This window comes from Sminthopsis crassicaudata, chromosome 2 (assembly GCF_048593235.1).
Source record: "Sminthopsis crassicaudata isolate SCR6 chromosome 2, ASM4859323v1, whole genome shotgun sequence".
NCBI lineage: Eukaryota > Metazoa > Chordata > Mammalia > Dasyuromorphia > Dasyuridae > Sminthopsis > Sminthopsis crassicaudata.
In genome coordinates this window covers 229,723,039-229,745,621 of record NC_133618.1, presented here as the reverse complement: position 1 = coordinate 229,745,621, position 22,583 = coordinate 229,723,039, and the positions used below count along the sequence as shown (strand labels likewise).

The 22,583-nt window shown below is 38.1% G+C and overlaps 1 protein-coding gene across 3 annotated transcripts in view; it reads right to left on the bottom strand.

The window, feature by feature from the left end:
* The window catches only part of SPINT3 (serine peptidase inhibitor, Kunitz type 3), a 183,010-nt gene that overhangs the window by 5,728 nt on the left and 154,699 nt on the right, over positions 1 to 22,583 (bottom strand). The window lies entirely within an intron of this gene.

The following is a 22,583-nucleotide window of genomic DNA, read 5'->3' as shown; positions in this document are numbered from 1 at the left end:
TGTGTACAGTGTTCTCTTGCTTCTGCTCACTTCACTTAGCATCAGTTCATGTAAGTCTCTCCAGGCCTCTCTGAAATCATCCTGCTGCTTGTTTCTTATATATTCGATAATATTCTATTACATTTATATATCATAACTTATTCAGTCATTTTCCAAAAGTTTCCAGTTTCTTGCCACTACAAAGAGGGCTGCCACAAACAGTTTTGCACATGTTGGGTCCCTTTCCCTCCTTTAAGATCTCTTTGGGATACAGTCCCAGTAGAAATACTGCTGAATCAAAGGGTATGTACAGTTTCAAAGCCCTTTGAACATAGTTCCAAACTGCTCTCCAGAACGGTTAGATCGGTTCACCACTCCATCATCAATGTGTTGGTGTCCCAGTTTTTCCACATCCCCTCCAATATTCATCATTATTTTTTCCTGTTATCTTAGCCAATATAAAAGGTAAATACTTGGTTTTGTTGTTGTTGTTGTATGTTTGTTTTTGGGTTTTTTTGCTGAGGCAATTGGAGTTAAGTGACTTGCCCAGAGTCACACAGTCAGGAAGTGTTAAGTGTTTGAGGCCAGATTTGTACTTGGTCCTCCTGACTTCAGAGCTGGTGCTCTATGCACTTTACCAACTAGCTACCCAAATATTTGAGTTTTTAAAATTTGAGTTTAGAAATATTAAGCTTCAAACTCCACATCTGACACTTATTATGATTCTGGGAAAATCCTTTAAACTCTGTGCTCTGGACAATTCTTAAAGACTTTAAATTGCAGAGAGATGCCATCCTACCTTGGTAAAGGATGTTCCCAATGCTAATAAAATCACAAGTTCTTTCCATCTCCTACAAATATTAGAGATTATTGTTAAGGTAACTCTCTAGGCTCCTTAGTTTCCCCTCTGTAAAATGATGTGATTAGACTAGTCAATTTGTAAGATTCCTTCCAGTTCTAAATTCCATTTCATGAGTCTCTCCTGGATGTAGAGATATATTTTTAATTCAGTTTAAAGAAACATAAAGCATTATGTGTAAATGTAAATTCAACAATGCCTTCAACATTGGACAATAAATGTTTAGGTCAATCATGTCAACCCAAGTATACTTGTTGGTCACATACTGATTCAAGAAAATTACGTATTAACATTATCTATGTTTTATTGTATTTTTTGTCTGTTTTGCACAAAAATTTTAAGCTGATTCCAGCCATACTGGGGAGTATTGTGGGCACATGTGGATTGAATGGCTGCATGTTTGATGCTTTTATAGAATAATCAAGTTTCACTGAGAAACATAACTGAGAGGCATCCTATGATCATAGATAATTGCCAGGAAACAAGGGGCAGAAAAATTGAAGCCTTCAAGTTTCATGCTGATCCAGGACAATATAAGTTCTTCTGAAGGGCAGGAAGTAGCATGATATGATAGGAGGACCCTCCAGTCCTGGGCTCCTGTCTTCTGTGCATTATTTCCTGCCTGTATGAGCCTCTCTAAGTCATTAAAAAAAAAAAAAAAAAAAAAAAAATTGATTCACTTGGCTTCTCTGGGTCTGTTTCCTCATTTGAAAAACAGGGGACTCCAAGATCATAGATTTAAAGCTAGAAGGGATCTATGAGGCCATCATTTCACAGTTGGGGAAACTGAACAGCAGGATGCTGGTAAGTGTTTAACCACCAACTCTCCATGATATCTAAATTCCTACTCTTTGCCAGTAAATAACTGAACAAACCATTTCATTTTTCTCAGTCCTAGTTTCTTTTTCTGTAAAAGAGAGATAATAACTCCTGCCCTTTTCCCTCTCAGGATTGCTGTGAAAAACAAATGAAGCGATTAGGAAGGCACTTTTGAAAAGCTTCCAAATTAAATGTTTTAAAGAATTAAAACCTATTTTTGCTAAGAAAAACTTCTAATAAAAATATATAAAGTTAAATGTTTTAAAGAATTAAAATATATATTTTTTGCTAAGTAAAGCTTCCAACCTCTAGACACACATGGAACAATGCCCAAGGAGGACTGGTACATGTGTCCTCTGACCTGGAGGCTTTTCCTGGAACATGACTCCCAGACAGGGAGGATAGAGAAGGGTATGGTGGAAGATGAGATGTTTGAAGGGGACACATAGGTCTAGATTGGGCTAGGATAGAGGAGACATCATCATACAAGTCATCAGGTCTTCATTTGGTGGATGAGGAAGCTAATTTGGGTCTTTTGACTCTAACCTCAATCTTCTGTCCAAGAAACCCTGATGTTTGGTGTCCAGCATTTCCCAGAACCTGCCTCAGGCCCTGGGAAGTTCTGGATGGGTGGAAGCTATTTCATCATAAAGCCCAGGGGTCTTGGGAAACTGCCCAATAGTCTCACTGAATGGAGAGCCAGATTCCCCCACCCCCAATCCCTATCCTTCTAGGGTCTCAGTCCCACTATCGCCTGGCTGGGATCACTTCCAACGTTTCTCTTGGTATATGTTGGAACATATCCTTGGGGGGGGAAAGGGCAGTGGCAAACCCTAACTGAAGGTTATAGAAAGAAGTGTGTGTCTCCCCTGCCCACAGGATTCCATCCTCACCTTTGCCTCCCTATCCCCATCCCTCTTTTTGTCCAAGGCTGAGCAGGATATCTCTGCTCTAAGGCCTGAGGTGCCCCTGGAGGGGGCAAATTTGGTATTGGAGATGAGAGGCACAAGCTCACTCATTGTCTAGCTGGCATCCCAGTGGCTCCCCAGGAACCCTGAAGCCTTCTTGGCCTCCCATACAAACCATAGACTGAGCACTTTGCCAGACCCTTAGTTGCTCAAATAAATCCTTTTGACAGTATTTATGGGATTAGAATCCATACCAGTTCCTGGATATTGGGACAAACTGTTCAAGGTTCATTATAATTGCTGACATTTATCTAGCACTTTATGGCTAACAAAATGACTTTATGTCAGTTATTAATTTCATCTTTACAAAAATCCTATCATGTAGGCAGTACAAATATTATCCCTATCATCCCTCTCCTCTTTATATTATCCAAACTTTGTAAAAGAAAAAACTGAGACTCTGAGAGACTGAATGATCTGCCTTTAGTCACACAGCTGCTCAGTGGGATGGAGCCCGAACTTGACCCAGGTCCTCTAATGCTCAAGGAAGTGCTTTTTAAACTACTCCATTACCCTCTGCATCTCCCTGAACATATGCTGAGTTTCCCCTGTGTGCCTCTCCCTGTGTTCAATGCTGTGGGGAAGAGGAAGAAGTCAGAGATGCCTTTCCATGCTTAGGGAGTTCCTCTTCTAACCCAGGAGGGAGAGGATAGAGTTATAGGTAACCAGAGTCCAGAGGCAACATAGATTACTTAGTCCAACCCTCTTATCTTAAAAAGAATAAGTTTTATGATGAATATGGAAATATTTTTAGAAGAATTGCACATGTGTGACCTATATCAGCTGGCTCTTTGATCTGGGGAGGGGGGGAAAGAGGAAGAAAAATTCCAAAGTTTTGCAAAGGTGAATGCTGAAAACTATCCTTGCATGTATTTGGAAAAAGAAAATACTATTAAAAAAAAAATAAGCTTCATTGATTTTTTGTTGTTTTTACATTATAGTCATTGCTGGATACCCCACCCTTCATCCTGAGACTCCTTCAATTGAATCCTTTCTTGTATCTTTTTTTCCCCTGAGGCAATTGGGGTTAAGTGACTTGCTCAGGGTCACATGGCTAGGAAGGGTTAAGAGTTTGAGACTAGATTTGAATTCAGGTCCTCCTGATTTCAGAGCTGATGCTCTAATCCACTCTAATCACCACCTAGTTACCCCGAATCCTTTCTTGTAGCAATAAAAACACATATAAATAAGCTATCACTGACAAAACTCTTCCCTCCTAATCCCCAGTCTCTCTGGAAGAAGCAGGAGGTTGTTTTCTTATCAGATTTTGGAGACATTTTTAAATTAAAAAAAAAAAATTATTCAGAGTTTAACTTCCCTTCCCTAATCTCTTAATCTACTTTATTTTAATAACTTGTGTATATTCTTCTGGTTCTGATTATTTCATCCTACTTTACTGCAGGTAAATCTTTTGATATTCTCTGAATTTGTCGTGTTTATCCTTTAACACTGAATACTCCTGTCTCCTCATCTCGAGGCATTGTAATATGGCAGATAGCAGCATCCACCTCAGAGTCAGGAAGATGGGATTCATTCCAGCCTCCAAGAGGCACATTGGCTGTGTGGGCTTCAGAAAGTCATTTAACCTTAGTTCCTCCAGGCAACTTTCTAAGACTCTAAAACTAAATTTAAGAGAAAGTATGGATCTGCATTAGAAGAGAAAGTTCCTTAAGGAGGCTTCCTACTCCCTAGCCTGCATATAAACATCACAATCTGTTTAGCTGCTCCCCAATGAATGAGCACTTATTAATCTCTCCTTTCATTTTACAAAGGAGAAAAATGAGGTTCAAAGAGGAGATTTGCTTTGAAGGTTACACACCAGTGTGGACTAGATCTAACTCAGGTTTCCCGACTCCCATCCTAATGTTCTGGCTAAAGTCTATCGAAGGTATAGAGTTGGATTCAAGAATCAGGATGCCAAGGTTTTGGATCTAATTTTACTCTTGACTTGATCTGTGTCTCTGAACTGGTCAGTTATCTCTCTAGGCTTTAGTTTCTTTATCTGTAAAATCACTATGTATCTCTACATATAGATACATGTATGTATCACAATTTCATTTATATATAATCTCATATATGTATGCTTATATAGAATTAATAATTTCATAATAAATACATCAATATTATACCAATATAATATGATATTACATTAATAATATTATTGATAATATAACATAAATATTACATATAATTATTTATACATAATGATGTGTAATTGTATTTCAGGACAGCTAAATGGCACACTGGATAGAGTGCCAGTTCTGGAGATAAGAAGACTCATTTTCCTAAGTTCAAATCTGGTCTCAGACACTTCCTAGCTGTGTAATCCTGGAAAGTCACTTAACCTTGTTTGCCTCAGTTTCCTTATTTGTAAAAGGAGCTAGAGAAGGAAAAGGCAAAACACTCCAATATCTTTGCCAAGAAAACCTCAAATTCCTCAAAGGATAAAGGTCACAAATAGGGTCACAAAAAGTCAGACATAACTGAAAAATTATTGAGTAACAAACTAGAAAATTATATATTATTATGCCATACATAGTTTATAATTATATAGAATTCTATTTTATTTTAGCATTGTTTTTAACTTGTGTTATTATGGACATTTTTTGTATTATTTTCTTAGTTCTGCTTACTTTGCTTTGGGTTGGGTTTTGGGGGGTAGAACGACCAGTACTACTATGAATATTGCAGTGTTTTTTGAACATATATAAGAGGTTCAAGATAACTACAAAGACCTTATGAGAGTGTAATAGGAGAAGAGTATGCCTTTTCTGTAATGTCATTTCTATTGATAAAAATCATAGCTGTAAATGATGTTGAAGCATTTGATAGTGTTGAACGCTTTTATTTTCCTAGGGCTTCAGTAGAAAGATCCAGTAGATCTAGGTCTTTTAAGGAGCTGCAGTGCCTGAAGTTGTGTTTGTCCTCCAGGTCATAAATCCCAGGGATGTCTTTCCTGGACAATGGTTGTAGGAGTTGCTGCAAGAAAGATTGCTGGTGGTGGTGGGACTGCTATTTCTGGTGTTTTGGGACTCAGGGCACTGGATAATCTATGAGAAAAGATGGAAGGTGACAGTAGTTTGATCCACCTGGTACATTTCCTGCCTAATTGGTGTTAATTGGTTGGCAGATAATGTTATTGATTTCTTTCTTTATAGGGATTGCTCCCTTGGATGTTGGCCTCAGGGGCTTGGCTGGAAAAATGACTGGTGGTTTGCAAGGTACTGATATTCCTAGGGCCTCTCCTCCAAGAATACTTGCATTTTAGTAGGCAACTATGAGAGCCAAAAATGATTTCAAACCTCAAAAGAAATAAACAATAACAGATGGGAAGAGGAGATAGTTTTGGACAGATGGCAATACTTGAAACCTCCCAGATTATATTAAGTAAATCTGTTTTCCCTACAAATAAGAGCAGACCTAAAACCAGGAGGTGGGACTTAGGAGTACTTCTCCCTGAACAGCTATACACTTAAACAGATGAGATAGTAAAGAATCATCCAAGAGGCAGAATGGTCTAATAGAAACTGCATGGACTTGTAGTCAGAAGTCCTGGGTTCTGGTCTCAACTCTGACACCTCCTACTTATGTGATCTTGATGCTCTGGGTTACTCAGGTTGGACTAGACAGAAAAAATGAAACACCAACAGACCATGTAACATTTTTTAAAGGAGGTTCACTTAACAATCCATGAAATGATATTCAGCAAGGATTCAGCATTGGTTTCAGTTGAGCACAGCTTCTCTGCCTCTATATTGGCCAAGACTTTGTGTACTGGACTCTTGTATTTAACTAGGGAGAAAGGGCAACTAGTTGATGCCGTAGTGTACAAAGCATAAAGACTCATCTTCTTGAATTCAAATGCAGCCTCAGACACTCTCTAGTTGGGTGATCATGGGCAAGGCAGTTCACTCGGTTAGCCTCAGTTCCCTTATCAGTAATGAGTTAGAGAAGGTAATTGCAAACCATTAAGTTTTTTGCTAAGAAAACCCAAATAGGGTCACAAAGAGTCAGACACAACTTGAATGACATAAACAAACCCAGAAAAATCCCATAGTACTGAAACCTTGGTCCTCTGGACCAATGAAGCCTCCAAGATGGTTTGCCAATGTTGAACTTACAACACTGGAGAAATCAGAACTTCTCTGAACCTGTTTCCTTTTCAATTGCTACTATTAATTATATAAATATAAATTGCTATATTTAAATTGTTAATGTGAAAAATTGCAAAAGATATGCAGCCCACCCTTGGGGATGAATCTTGGCTTTCTGGATCAGCAGCTTTGGAAGCTGCTCTTCTCCTTGGAAGCTATTCTGTGTTCCTTCCAGGGTGTCCCCTGTGTAAAATCAGTCTTCAGGATTATCACGTCCCCAGAACTCATACTGAGCATGTCACAATGATGTGCCAAGGGGCAAAGCTGACCTCTCCAGCCCTACCTCCACTTTCAGGAACTTGTCCAATTTCACTTAGACTAACATTAAGCAATAACTTAGCATTGCAGGCCATAAGACAAATGGCTGCTTTGGTCACTCACCTATCGGGCCCTGCTCTGTGGAAATATGACCAATTTGTATTTAGCAAATGTTGCATATTTTAACTAATATATATGAGTCATTCTGTACATTGACCTGTCCTGCCTATGCCCAACTACCTATTCACATGCACCCTCCACACACACAGAGATATGAGTAAAATGAAAGTTTGGGAGGTGAGCCTCCCTTTTCCACCTGCAGGCAGTTAGTAGCTTTTTAGGGAAGTTGGCCACTAGAACCACTAGCAAGAAGGACAAGGACAAAGGTTGGAGGAGCTGTTTTCCAGAAATTATGCAGAGTAGGGAGAAATTGATGGTAGCTTGCACAGCATATAGAGTTCCTTCTTCCTCCTTGGTCAAGTAGTTATCTATGCTCAAAGAATAGCCTAATTTACCTCCTAGAAAAGAAGATAAAAGAACTCTAAGAATGACTTTATGAAATATTGAAAAAAAAAAAAAGACTTTCAATGTAAAAATTCAGAAGAATCTGGAGAGAGGATTTTTTCATTTTTTAAGTTATATTTTATTTCTTCTCCAACAACATGTAAGGACAGTTTTTAACATTCATTTTTTTTAAAAACTGAGTTCAAATTTTCTCTTTCACCTTTCTCCCTCTGTTTTCCTGAGATAGAAAGCAATTTGATATAAGTTTTACATGTTCAATCATGCAAAACATGTTACTATATTAGTCATATTGTGAAAGAAGACATAAACCAAAAAGGGAAAAACATGAAAATAATCCAAAAAGTGAAAAATAATATGGTTCAATATGCATACTGACTCCATCAATTTTTTCTGGAGGTGACATTTTTCATCATGAGTCCTTTGGAATTGTCTTGAATCACTGTATTAAGGAGAACAGCTAAGTTATTCATAGTTGATCATCAGAGGAGATTTTTTTTTTTTAATTTTGCTTGTTCGATCTCATGAGGATTTTTTTTTTTTTTTTTTTTTTTTTTATGAGAGGTTGAGGCAATTGGAGTTAGGTGACTTGCCCAGATTCACACAGCTAATAAGTATCTGAGGCTGGATTTGAACTCAGATGCTCTTGACTCTAGGGATGATGTTCTCACCTACGTCTCACCTAGCTGCCCTGTCATGAGTTTAAAAAAATTCAATTTAAAAAAATTTTCAGTTCTGAATTTTTTCCCTCTCAACTCCTCGTCCTTTACATTAAGCAAGGAAAAAAACAAAACAAAACAAAAAACCAACCAACCAACCAACCAACCACCAACAAACAAACAAACAAACCTGTAACAAATCTGTGTAGTCAAGCCAAAAAAAAAAAAAAAAAAAAAAAAAAAATCTCTTTGATCATGTTAAAATGAATGATGCCTCAATCTAACCACAACTTCTCTACCTGGAACTGGAGGAGTGTTTTTATCATCAAAGACAGGGGAATCTTAACCTATGTCAAGAGTTTGGAAAGTAAAAGAACAGATAGAAAGGAGAAAGATTAGAAGAAGAACCAGGGGACACTTGGGGAGGAGTAATAGCTTTGAGACTTTTTCTGATATGGACTATCTGAACTCTCTGAGGAGGAAGCATCTACTTAAGCTCTAAGGGAATGATGATGTAGACCCACAGACTCCTTCAGGGGAAATAACATCTAGTAATGTTCAGAGGAAGAGGGATAGGATAGTAGAGGAGCTATGTGTGTACCTTATAATAATAATATCTTCGTGGGATATGGACCAAGAACTTAATGGGAAGCTTCCCCTAATTTGTCAAACCTAATAATTATTCTCCACTTTGGGTGATTCTTTTGAGGACAAATGATATTGCTAGAAGTTTTTGAAAGATATTGCTAAAGAAATCTTCTGCAACACTTAAGACCTTAGGGGCATGGGTTTTTTGGTTTGCTGCAGATTGAAGATTAGGATTTCAAAAGAGAAAAGTAGACCTTAGAAGTGAACAACTGATTAAGAAAATAGTGTCTCAGAAGAATATTTGGGTTTCTGAACTATAGCTGAAGTATATGATAAACAAGCTTTTGGTCAGGGATAGAGTGCATGCAATAAGGAATGGTAAAATGTATTTTCCTAGAGTATTAAAAAGACAATAAAAAGGATATTACATTTAAATGGAAATGAAAGAGGGTCAATTAGTCTACATCTATCTACTTATCAGATACCAGGTAGAGTAACTATGTAAAACAAAAGCATTGTGTATATGGCACTAGATGTTTGTAAACAACTAAATAAATATGGGTAACAAAGTAGAAGTGCTTCGGATTCTAATTCAAAGAGTTACATTAATATAAACAGTATCACTGACATTTGAGATGGATGAGACCTATAAAAAGTTATATTTCTGGAACAGTGTATCTTGTTTAAAAGCAACAGGAGAGATAAATGGAGGTGAGATAGAACAGCATTTCACATTTAGAAGTTATCTTTAGGTAAAGGAGCTGATTTTTGAATACTGCCCCACCCCAACATAAAGTTTGGAATATATTCACAAGATTTTGAGCTAATTGTAAAGACATGGTTCCTTTAGGATGTGTGAACCTTTTCTTTGATGTAATTTAGGTAAGCAACTTCCTCAGATCATCATGACTTTAGGGATCCCTATAAACAGAGTTCAAATGTTAGAGAGTGAACTTCCTAAGACTGTGGAAGAGACAGGGAGTTTTCTCTCAATCTCATCTAATCATTCAAGAGTTTATAAGTTTGAGAGAATTTAAGGCACAGTTGAGAGGGTGGAGATATACATTCCAGACAGACAAATACAGGAAGGGTAGAAGTAGCTCCAAGAAAGATTTGGAAATAGATAGGAGAATCAACCATAGATTCAAAAGAGAGAACTAATCTTGGATATTAAGAATTGGGCTATTGGGAGGAGTAGATCTTAAGAAAACTGCTTCTAGAAACAACCATCAGTGATATACAAAGAAAAGATGTCCTACAGACTTAGGAGTGAGTTGTCTTTGCCACAAATGTATACCTCCTGAAGATATCTTCTTAAGACATTTCATTACCACTGTATTCTAAGTTTGAATCTAACCTGCCCATGAATGATGTGCCTTTGTAAGAAAATGCAACCCAGGTTTGTGGGAGGATTTTTAAGGTACTATTTTTACTATGCTATCCTTCTAAATATTTATATTGAGAGTTAATTGTGTCTACTGACTGGTTGAGGGGAAATCACAACTCTATCTTGTAGTCTGTGATAGAGAAGAAGAAAGAACAACATGGCCTGATGTGTTCTTTAGAATTTTGGAGAACAGATTTTGAAGCTTTCAGGGAAAGGATAGGCAAGATCCCTAAGACTTAGAATTAGTTTGCCTATCATGACAAATCCAGGAGCTAAGGATGGTTTTTACATTTTTAAAATTATAATAAAGCTTTATTAAAAAACAACAACAACAACAACAACAAAAAAACCTACTCCTAGCTCATGGGTGGTACAAAAACAGGTAGAAGGCTGGATTTGTTGACCTCTGTTGTTTTATTGTTGTTATTGTGCTGTCTTGTCCAAGTTTTTAGGGCTCCATTTGGGGTTTTCTTGGCAAAGATACTGGAGTGGTTTGCAATTCCCTTCTCCAGCTCATTTCACACATGGGGAAACTGAGGCAAACAGCTTGTTCAAGGTCATATAGCTAGTAAATATCTGAAGTCAGATTTGAACTCATGAAGATGGATCTTCCTGACTTGCAACCCAGTATGGTATCTAAAATTCTATAACTTGGAGGGGTAGAAAGTTCTTAATAATGAAATTCTAGACACAAAAAGAAATATTTCCAAGAAGAAGGGGAAAAGGGAATTGTCTACAGGGACCAATGTATTCTATGAGGAATGCATAGATTTTAAGAAGACATATATATAGAGGATTGAAAGCAAGGGACAGTAATGAAACATGACTACTACAGCATCAATAGTATATACTAAAGCTCAGATGTTAAAACTGGTGAGGAAAGTAAAAATAATAGAAAGGGCTTTAAAAACTACATTGCAGAAAAGACCAAAGATGGATTAAAATTCAGGGTAGAAAGGATAATGATAAAGAATGATGGTGAGAGCATTTCTCCACTTTAATTTGCTTGGGATGATTCCACTCTAGTGCCTACACTCCTGAGTGGTGAATCCTAGTCATTCCTACTTCATTCCTAGCTCAACTCTCTACCAACTTGCTTTTGATGAGTTCAGGTCATAGAATCACAGAGTCTTGAAGCTGAAAATGACTTCAGAGACCATCTAGTTCAACTTATAAATGAAAAAGAATTCATTCTATGATATCCAAACTTCCCTTTGAAAACTCCTCATGTAGAGGAGCCCTCTGCCTCTAAAGGTAGTCTTTTTTTTTTTTTTTTTTTTTAAGGATCTGATTGTTAGGAAGTTCCTTGCATGAAACCCAATTGACTATCCTGCACAGCTACCTCCTTGTTTCTGATTCCAGCCTTTGGGAAGAACCGATTTCCTCCTAGGGTATAAATTCAGAACATAGACCAAAGTATAATATCAAATCAGCCAAATACTTCTCAGTCAGGAAAGAATATCAGATTGAATGTTATTGGTCAAGCCCCAAAAGCAGCATTTTACATAACAAATATTGGAATTTCAAACTTAGAGCTGGAATAAGAAATTCTGGAGTTAACTTCAAATATGTTCTTCGATAAATTTTTTTTTTTTTTTTTTTTTTTGGCTGAGGCAATTGTGGTTAAGTAACTTACTCAGGGTCACACAGTCAGGAAGTATTAAGTGTCTGAAGTCATATTTGAACTCAGGTCCTCCTGACTTCAGGGCTGGTGCTCTATCCACTACACCAACTAGCTGCCCCCCAGATTAATTTTTAAAAGACCAATTTAGTTAGTACAGTTCCTTTTAGGAAGAGGTATACCACTTTCCTGTGAAGGTTAGGGAAAGAAAAATTATTAGAGATTGACTTTGATGGTTAGAGATGCTGGGACACTGGATACTAATGAAGAAATCCAGAGTAGGGTAAAGGATTTCACCTGGACAATTCATACTATTTTTCCTGGCTTCCTTGTTTTCCTAATTATTCTTGGAAACCAATAAGATGACCGTTTGTTTCTATGTAGTTGAAGAAGCTCAAGTGCATTAAACTCAACTTTGGTTCCCTGGAAAGTTAAAGCCTACACCATTTCACTACATAATGATTTCTCTTGGACTGGTTTCTCAGGACCTAATTTCTATACCACAAGAATATTCATGCCTCTGTAAACTGTGCATCAGTCAAATGGTATGCGTTTCTCACCCAGACAGTAATAAAAATAACACAATTTTTTTTTAAAAGAGACAAAACCACCATGATTTCTAAAACCACTTCCTAAAGAGTTGCTAGTTTAGCAAAGATAATTACAGTGATTATTTCCAAACTAAATGGTTATGTAAAGTCCCTGCTTTTCATAAACCAAGATATTTGCAAGTCAAATGAAAAACTTCAGTCTTACTTAGGCCTCATAGGCTATTGCTACCACCCCTTTATAGTTCTAGGGGAAGGTCCAGATGGGGATGGTGAGTCATAGAAAGTTCTCTGAGAATCCTTCCAAAGGAGATTTCAAAGGATAGTTCCAGAAAAACCAGGAAAAACTCAGAATCTCAAACACCATTTTCCATTCTGAACAGTCACACTTCCCAGTTCTCTCTCCCCTCCTTGCCCATGCCCATTTTTCTTTTTATTATAATAAGAAGGGGGGGGTACTATATGAGGAAATAATTTCTTTTGTTCTTTCTTGACCTTTTCTGTCATTGAAGCAAGTGATTATATCACTTTAGGGAATTTCTGGTGTGGAAACTACCTTCACAAATGTCTTTACCAAAGTTACCTTCCTCTGAAATTACCACCAGGCCCATTAACAATTCAATTAAACATACATTTATTAACCACCTACTCTGTGTATGACAATGTAATGTTCAAAGACATTAACCTCAGGGTTGGCAAAATTCAACAAAAGTGGACCTATGAAGTAAGGGCTGACTTGTAATAAATCACAAGATAAATGTAACAAAAGGACTCTTTAGGAGAAGGATATTTCCTCATTCCCCAAATAATCAGAGCTCAGAGTAGCAAGACCAATATTAAATACATTATTACAGCATTGTCGAGAATTTCTTTAAAGAAGGAAGTTATCTATAATGGATAGAATGCTAGAGCTTGAGTCTAGAGACCTGGATTCAAATCTTGCTTCAACCAATTACTAGCTCTGTCATCATAGTCAAGTGTCTAGGTCCAATTTTCTCATCTGTAAAATAGAGATAATAATATTCAACACAGTCTGTCTTACAAGGTTGTTAGGAGGAAAGTACTTTGCAAACCTTAGGACATCATGGAAATGTGGATTGTTTTTAATATTGTTGTTTAGTTCTTAGCATTGTCCGAAACTCTCTGGAATCCAAGGAAGAGTAAAACTTAGTCTCAAGTAATCATTGTCTTTCTTTGAGCACATTTCAATTAGAAGAGACATCTCCTCCATCCCTCAGCCACACTCTTATGGACAGCTCTAAGTATGATGAAGTTTTCCCCTACTTTGAAATCTAAATTTGTCTCTTTTTAACAACACTCACCAGTTGCTCTTAGTTTGACCCTCTGTGACCAAATGGGACAAGTCCAAATCTTCAATGTAATAGTTCTTTAAATAAATGCTGGAAGAAAATGATTATGCCTTTCTTTCTCTTCTCCAGAGAAGAGAAACATCACCTTTTCTTTCAAATGAACCTCATAAAGCATGACTCAAGACTCTTCATACTATGATATGATCAAATTGGGGCTCTATTACTATTACTTCCTATCTGTGAAGCTTTGAGAAACCAGGCCTTTTTGCTGATTTGTCACCTGTAAAGCATGATACTTTTATCTCCTCATTGTCTATTCCAACTCCTTTAAATTCCTTCTCTTTTACTGCTAAAGTCAACATTTCTAGTATATTTCTAGAATGATAGTAGTGATAATGGACATTCTGGTTCTAAGTTCTTCCCACTACAAAAACTGTTTGTTGATGGTTTTAGATAGATGCTGATTATCATTTTAAGGAAAACTCCCTTTATTCCTATGCTCTCTAGTGTTTTTAATAGGAATGGGTGCTGTATTTTGTCAAAAGCTTTTTCTGAATCTATTGAGATTATTACATGATTTCTGTTAGTTTTGTTAATGATATGGTCAGTTCTGGCAATAATTTTCCTGATGTTGAACCAGCCTTGCCTTCCTAATTCTTCTACTTTTTTTAATTTTGTTGTATGACCTTAGGTAAAATGAGAAGGTTGTATCAGATAATTTTAAAGGATACTTCTACTAAAAAAACTTATAAGGCCATCTGTCATGAACTCCCTGTTCTCTCCCATAAAGAGATACATTCTCTCATGAAAAGGTATGTTCTCTTTTTGCCAAGATTAGCCCCCATTTGTGTTTTTATAATTATGATTTCCTCTTGTTGAGGTCCCCAAAAGGTTGGTGACACAGACTGGTGTCACAAGGTATCTCAAAAGAATTTGCAAGTAAACCCATCTCCAAGTCAAAGGGCAAAATTTATTGAAATGTCAATTTAAGCAAACTAAGTTCCAAAAGGATTTAGCAAAAAACCAGGAGAAAGAAGATTGATTTATAGGACACAGAGAGACCAGAGCTTCAAGTTACTTATTTACTAATTTTATGGCTTACAGGTAGGTTTGAAGAGTGGTCTATTCACTTTTGTCTCAGGAACTTGATTATTATAAACCAACTGATTATCTATCTGACAGTAATGTTTGTAGGATTATCCTAAGGCCAGATGATTTTAGAATCATTGACAAATTGTTAGAACAATAGCACTGTAAGGCCAGAAGACCTCAGGATCACTGATCCTAAGGCCAGAAGATTTTAGAATAATTCATTCTAAATTGTTTGTTAGATAGATTTTTGGAACAATAGCACTCTAAGGTCCAGTTTTTGCCTATGCTTAAAACCTTTATCTGACCCTGTCATCCTCTCAAGGTATTATTCCATATCTCTTCTCTTTTATAGCCCACTGTGAAGAATGGTAAGTCTGAAGTCAGAGAATGTAAATTCAGATTTTATCTCTGTGATCTTTAGTCTCCTCATCTATAAAATAATGAGATTGGGGGTAAATGATCTCTGAAGTACTTTCCAGCTTTAAGCCTATCATATCTCCCAGAAAAACATAGCAGGATAGAAAACCTTAAAACCACAGTAGCGGAAATAAAAGAAGAAAACTGTTCAGAACTTCTGAATGCAGAAAATGAAATTCCAATTGAATTAATTCACAGAACACCTCCAGAAAAAAAAAATTCAAGGCTACAAACTTCAAGACATATAATGGTTAAATTTAATAATTCAATTCAGGAACAACAAGTTCCATAAACAATCAGGAGGAAGCTATATAAACACATAGTGAAGGAAAATTGTATAATGCAAGACTATTTTGGACCCACCAGGAAATATAGAAGAGAATTGAATAATGTATTCTGAAGATCTCATTCTGAAGATCTCAAGATGAAGTCCAAATCTAAGCTTAATCATAATGAATAAAAGATGGATATTCAATAATAAGGAAATGTTTCAAACATTTTTAGAAAGAAAACCAGATCTGAAGAGATTATTTGCTCCTTGAACACCTCAAACAATAGAAATGCAGAAGGAATGAATAAATACAATAGTTAAGGGCAGCATCAGAACAACAACAGAGACTACTTATAGGTGGATCAATCTTTTTTGGTGGGACTACATTACAACATGAGAGGATACATGAAGAGAGGGGAAAGAGAGGAAGAAAGCAGAAAAAAAAGTGTGACGTGTTGGTTTCAAGTCAAGGACTAGTGATGGGGAGAAGGTGACTCATGTGGTCTTAGAAAAAGATTCTGCAGGAGAGCAGAAGAATGGAAAGGGGAAGTATTTAAAAGGGAGGAAAGGAAGGAGGCATTACTTTAGGGGTGGATGGGGATTCCATTGATGAATGCTTCTATGGGTGAAGAAATATAGTTTGTAGAGATGGGGACTTTGCACTCTGAAATTTGGTGCTTAAAAAGTCTACTTTAGCTGGAAACCATGGGGAAATAGGAGAGTATGGAATTAGAGGAATTTTGAGGCAAATGGGAAGAAAGTAACCAGAAAACCTGATATTTATCAGGGGTGGAGTTGCCCAATTAAGGATTTGTTGAGGGAGGGTCCTTACCATGAGGTTGATCTGGGAATCACTTTGGAAGTGGGAGTTTCTCTTGGAACCAGATAGTTTTCCCAGAGCTGAGAGATTCAGGGGTATGGGGTCCATTTTTAGGAATTTCCAGGCCAAGTGGCCCACGCTCCACAAAGATCAGGGGGACACAGAGTCCTATTACATCAATACCTTTTGAATCAGAAACTCCCTTATTGGACTTATATTCCAAAGAAGTTATCAATAAATAGTAAGTCCCCATTTATTCCAAAATATTTTTACAGTTAAAGGTTCTGATAAAAGCCTCATCTCCAAAATATACAGAGAATTGACTTTAATTTATAAGAAATCAAGCCATTCTCCAATAGATAAATGGTCAAAGGATATGAACAGACAATTTTCAGATGATGAAATTAAAACTATTTCCACTCATATGAAAGAGTGTTCCAAATCACTATTGATCAGAGAAATGCAAATTAAGACAACTCTGAGGTATCATTACACACCTGTCAGATTGGCTAAGATGACAGGAACAAATAACGATGAATGTTGGAGGGGCTGTGGGAAAACTGGGACACTGATGCATTGTTGGTGGAGTTGTGAAAGAATCCAACCATTCTGGAGAGCAATCTGGAATTATGCCCAAAAAGTTATCAAAATGTGCATACCCTTTGACCCAGCCATACTACTACTGGGCTTATACCCCAAGGAACTACTAAAGAAGGGAAAGGGACCTGTATGTGCCAAAATGTTTGTAGCAGCCCTTTTCATAGTGGCTAGAAGCTGGAAGATGAATGGATGTCCATCAATTGGAGAATGGTTGGGTAAACTATGGTATATGAATGTTATGGAATATTATTGTTCTATAAGAAATGACCCACAGGAGAAATACAGAGAGGCTTGGAGAGACTTACATCAACTGATGCTGAGTGAAACGAGCAGAACCAGAAGATCATTATACACTTCAACAATTATACTGTAAGAGGATGTAGGCTGATGGAAGTGGATTTCTTCAACATAGAGAAGAGCTAATCCAATTCCAATGGATTAATGATGGACAGAACCAGCTACATCCAGAAAAGGAACACTGGGAAATGAATGTAAACTGTTATTTTTACCTTCTGAATCCAATTCTTCCTGTGCAACAAAAAATTCGGTTCTACACACATATATTGTATCTAGAATATACTGTAATATATTTAACATATATAAGACTGCTTGCCATCTGGGGGAGGGGGTTGGGGGAGGAAGGGAAAAAATCTGAATAGAAGTAAGTGCAAGGGATAATGTTGTAAAAAATTACCCATGCATATGTACTGTCAAAAAAATGTTATAATTATAAAATAAAATAAAAATTAAAAAAAATATTTATAGCATCACTTTTTGTGATAGCTAAGAATTAGAAACAAAATAGAGATCCATTGATTGGGGAATGATCATGCAAATTACAGTAAATGAATATTATGGAATATTATTGTGCTGTAAGAAATTATGCATATGATAACTACAGAGAAGCATGAAGATCTATATTGACCTGATGAAGAATGAAGTAAGCAGACTCAAGAAAACAATATAAAGAGTAACAATTATGTACATACACACACCAAAAAAATCAAAAGTGAATCTAAGAAAGTTACAAAGGTGAAGCAGAATTCAAATGCAGGTTCTGAGAGGCTGCCTTCAACCTGATATAAAAAGATCTGTGTATGGGAAGGGTTGGAAAGTCCTTGATGTGAACTGTGTCCCCTTTAATCTGTGGGGGAAAGGTGATTCTGATGAAGTTAGTGGCAGTCAGAGAGCTGTTAAAATCTCCTTATGGTCAGGGCAGGTTCTTCATGAAAGAATTCATGAAACCCAAAATATTAACTGGCAAAAATGAAAGTTTATTGTTGGATAGGAAGCCAGTTTTGCTAAGAGACTGATTTCTTCAGTGGCAAAGTCCTATTAGGGAAATGGAGGCTGGCACTGAGAAGAGAATGCCTTCTCAGTGGGCAGGGTCCTAGCCAGCTGTTCTGGACCTTCTGCAAAGAGTTCAGAAATTGCCCTTTAAAAAGGAGTGGTGGGGCTTCAGGAAGCCAAGGTTCCCAGGCTAGATGCTATCCAGCCCAGATCTCCTATTGGAATTAACAACACTTCAAAGGGGTGCTTTTTGACCAAGATTTCTAATTGAATTAAAGGGTCTGGCATCCCCAAAAGATAACTTATCTGGGAGGAGACTCCAAAGGAATCAAAAGGGAACACCATTTCAGAGTGATAATCTTAAAGGGAATACAATTTCAGTAAAGGGAATAGTTTCCTTCCCCCTTCAATTCAGGGTCTCAAACTCTTCTCTAGGAGGGTCACATTCTCTTGTCCATAAAGGAATCTCCCAAGATAAGTAATCTCATTCAATTTTAAATTGAATTGAATTGAAAATCAGTCTCTCAGATACATCCAGAGTTGGCCCCCTCCCCCCCCTCGGCTTGGGGCCAAAGATTAAAGCAGCCCCAATATAACTAGAAGTCCTAACAGGATTTTGCCCACTGATGAAGATTTTTTTTTTCTCAGTGTCAACCTAGCTTAGCAAAATCATCCTAACAGGATTCTTTGCCCACTAAGAAAACTGTCTTCTTAGCAAACTGTCGTCTTAGTGCAAATAAATCCCCTTTTGCCACAAACTTCAGGTTTGCGAATTCTTTCACAAGGAATCTGAGACATCAACCAGAGGGGATCTCTTACCCTTAATTCTCCAACCTCATCACACCCATTCCTTCATGGAAATGAGAAGTTCACAAGTGTTATGTATTTTATATATATGTGTGTGTATGTATATTTTATGTTTTCGTTGCATTGATCATTGTGCTGATTTTTTTTTCCTCTCTAAAATTACTATTTATCATATGAGATAGCTCTCTGGGAGGGGAAGGGGTAAAGATACTTGGGATAACCATAATGATATAAAAAACAGAAGATATTTATCAAAACTTATTTTTAAAAAACCTCAGTTCTGCTACAAGTCACTTTCCCTCTCTGGACCATAGTTTCTTCCAACTCTAAGGTTCCAAGATATTTACAATTCCCCTTCTCTGTTTCCCCAGCTTCAGGCAATAGTTCCTCAGAGCAGTTTGGCCTCTGGCAGGAGGAAGGAGGAAGGCTTGGGGGCTGGGAGTGAGGGAGATTGCACAATTATTGTCCTAGAGGCTTTGAATCATTACCCCCAATCCCTTACTCTGGACTATTTCTATCCCTATCCTTAGTTGGTCCTTCCAGAATCCTTCAAACATCCCCCCCTAGAGATAGTGCCACAAGTACTATCCAAGCAACCTTTACTCTATCATCATCCTTCTCTCCCTTCCTCTTTGCCCTGGGGACTCCAACATCCAGTCTTTTTTTTTTTTTTTTTAATTTTATTATAGCTTTTTATTTACAAGATATAAGTGTTGGGGGGCAGTAGCCCCTAGATATTCCTTCAATGGGACAGGTTAGAAGATGATCCCTCATCTCTGTATCCCCATTCCCCTCTTCTATGTCCCTATTCCCCTCTTCATAGTTCCCACTCCCCTCTTCATAGTTCCTCCTGGAATTTGCGAAGGGAATAATAGCAAAGGCCCAGGTCTGGTACCTCCCAGTCATATTAGCAGCAAACCTCGGCGTTAGCTCCCAGAATCATTCTTATCTCCTGTATTGTGCGACAAGAAGAGATAACATCTCTCCAGGATAGATCGCTCTGAAAAGAAACGGCTGTAAACCCCTCAATAAGTTCCATTATGTGGGAAAAATCCCAAGAAGGGAGGGACCTTTGCACTCTAAGCGTTTTCCCCCAAAGAGCTGGCCATTTCTCTCAGGAGGGGAGGCTTAGAGATAGCTAAATCGGAGTCCTGGGCCGCAGCTGTAGTAGAGTCAGGCTGCATGGGAGGGGTAGGAGGGTGGAGGCTCTGGGGCAGGGAAATCTGATTAGGAGACGGGAGGGAACTGGGTGAGGAAGAAGGATCACTGCTTCTAAACATAGAAGGGCAAGTATTCCCTGAGTCCAGCTCCGGGATTAAGTTAGGAGAGTCCTGCTGGAGATCAGCATCTCTCCCCAGTTCCACCTCAGTAAACTTAGGCAGAAACATCCTGCAAGTTAACCGCGATTTGGGATCCCTATAGAGGGCCCAGAAAGCTTGCACGTATGCAAACTTCTGACCATTTACCATGTCTTCTGCAATATAGATCTAATTCCCTAATAGTAGAGAAAATAATAGATCCGTTAACAGGCCACTGCTCCTCTTGGTCCAGTGGATATAGGGGGCTTATACCTCATTGCAGAAGTGAATAAGACTTTTTAATTGAGGCCTAATTTTTTCCTGTTTCTCAAGAAATATCCCAGAGGTGAATCTTTAGGGATGGAGGAGAAGAGTTGACCCATTTTTACCACTACATATGCCTGAAAATTTCTACTTTTATAGCCCAACCTGATCAGACGTCTCTGTCAGGTCCCACAAATATTCCCCTCTTCTATATAGAGGAAATATCTGTCCAAAAAATGGAATCCATTTGCATCTAGCATCCCAGATCAAATGATTCCCAGAACTCTTTCAGCTCCACACAGTTTAAAACCACTATTTTCTGGAGATTTTGGTTTTAATCTGCCCCCAAGTTTATAAAAGAGAATTTCCAGCTTACCTCAGTAAAAATTTTTACCTCGAAAGATCAGGCCACCAAATGATGAGCAGTAAACTGAGGTTCGAAACCAAGATGGATCAGTTCCTTTTCTCTCTCTTCTTCCTTCCCCAAAGTAACCAAGGGAGGGGTTCGGCAGCAAAGGAATTTGCTACTTAATGCTGTATGGAAACACAGTCTTTATTGATTAGAATGGAACACGGAGAGCAGGTGGGCAAAATGGCTGCATGGTACAAGGCCAATTTTGCAAAGAATAGATTTTTGAGGACTCTGTTTTATACAAGAGCACAATCATTCAGATGCAGTGATGTAAGGAGGTTCCAGAGAGTGATATAAATAAGATAAGGATTCTCTTGTTATCTTTTGGGGACAGACAGAAGTCTCTTCCCAAAAAGGAATTTCCTGCTGGCATTTGGTCTATCTGAGCAGATTAGAATGGGGGCTGTAAAACCCCAGCCAGCTCAGATAGCCCAAACTAGTTTGACCAGATTTTGTATCAAAGGTCTAAGTCCCAAAGAAAGTTGGAGATCAAACAAGGAATATCAAGGGGCTACCGCCCCCAACATAAGCATGGGTAATTTTTCAACATTGACTCTTACAAAACTTTTTGTTCCAAATTTTTCCCTCTTTTCCCTGACCCTCTCCCCTAGATGGCAGGTAGTCAGTCCAATAGGTGTTAAATATGTTTAAAAAACACAACATCCAGTCTTAAGTAACCAGAAGAAAGCCTCTATCCCAAACACCCATTCAAGGGTGCAAAGCTCCAAGCACCTCTTCTTGTAGCTGGAAGTCCACAGGATCTAGGGGTTTTCAAACTATGGTCGGCTGAGGACGTTTATGCCCCCCCCCCACACTTAAGGCAAATGGGCTGAGGGGCGGAGACACGAGTGTGAGTTTTTGTTTTTACTATATTCCAGCCCTCCCACAGTCTGAGGGACAGTGAATTGGTCCCCTATTTAAAAAGTTTGAGGCAGTGGTAGAATGGTGGAGAAAGAGGATAGCTCCTTCTTGTCCACATTGAGAGGATTCTCCCTTCTTCCATACTGCCACTGTGTGGGACAGGGGCTAATTCCCCTTCCCCAAATTAACAATCAGAGACATCTTCAGGTACAAAGAGAAAGCATTTATTTAGTCCCTGCAGGGAGAGGCCCAGACACACCTGGGAGCCATCCCAGCTCCCAACCTGTGCCCAACCTGACAAGCTGGAAACAGAAAAGCTGGTTAAATAGCAAAAGACCCAAATCTTTTCATTGGATGGACTAAAAGGAAGTAACCATGATTGAAAAATGCTGTCTCTTTCCTATGGGCCACATCACTTCCTGTAGCTGACCTAGGGTCTGACCTTTAGAGACTTCTAAGCCTAGAGATCATGTGACTTCCAGCAATCTGGACCCAAGGCTCTGCAGACTTCTGAGAATAGGGATCACATGACTTAGGCCTTTTTGAGAAAGCTTCATCTGGTCTCACTCACCACCTTTCTTTTGTCCTTACTTAGAGCAGCTTAGGAACCTGGCCCTATGCTTCAGCAGAGTAGATCTAAGGGATATATCCTCTACTCTAAAATGCCTCACCTGAAATGCTACTTCATAGCCTGAAACTCCCATAAAGATAATCCCTTAATAAATAATACCATTAACAATTCCTGTTTCTGTTGTGATTTCCTCCCAAGAGTTTCTGCT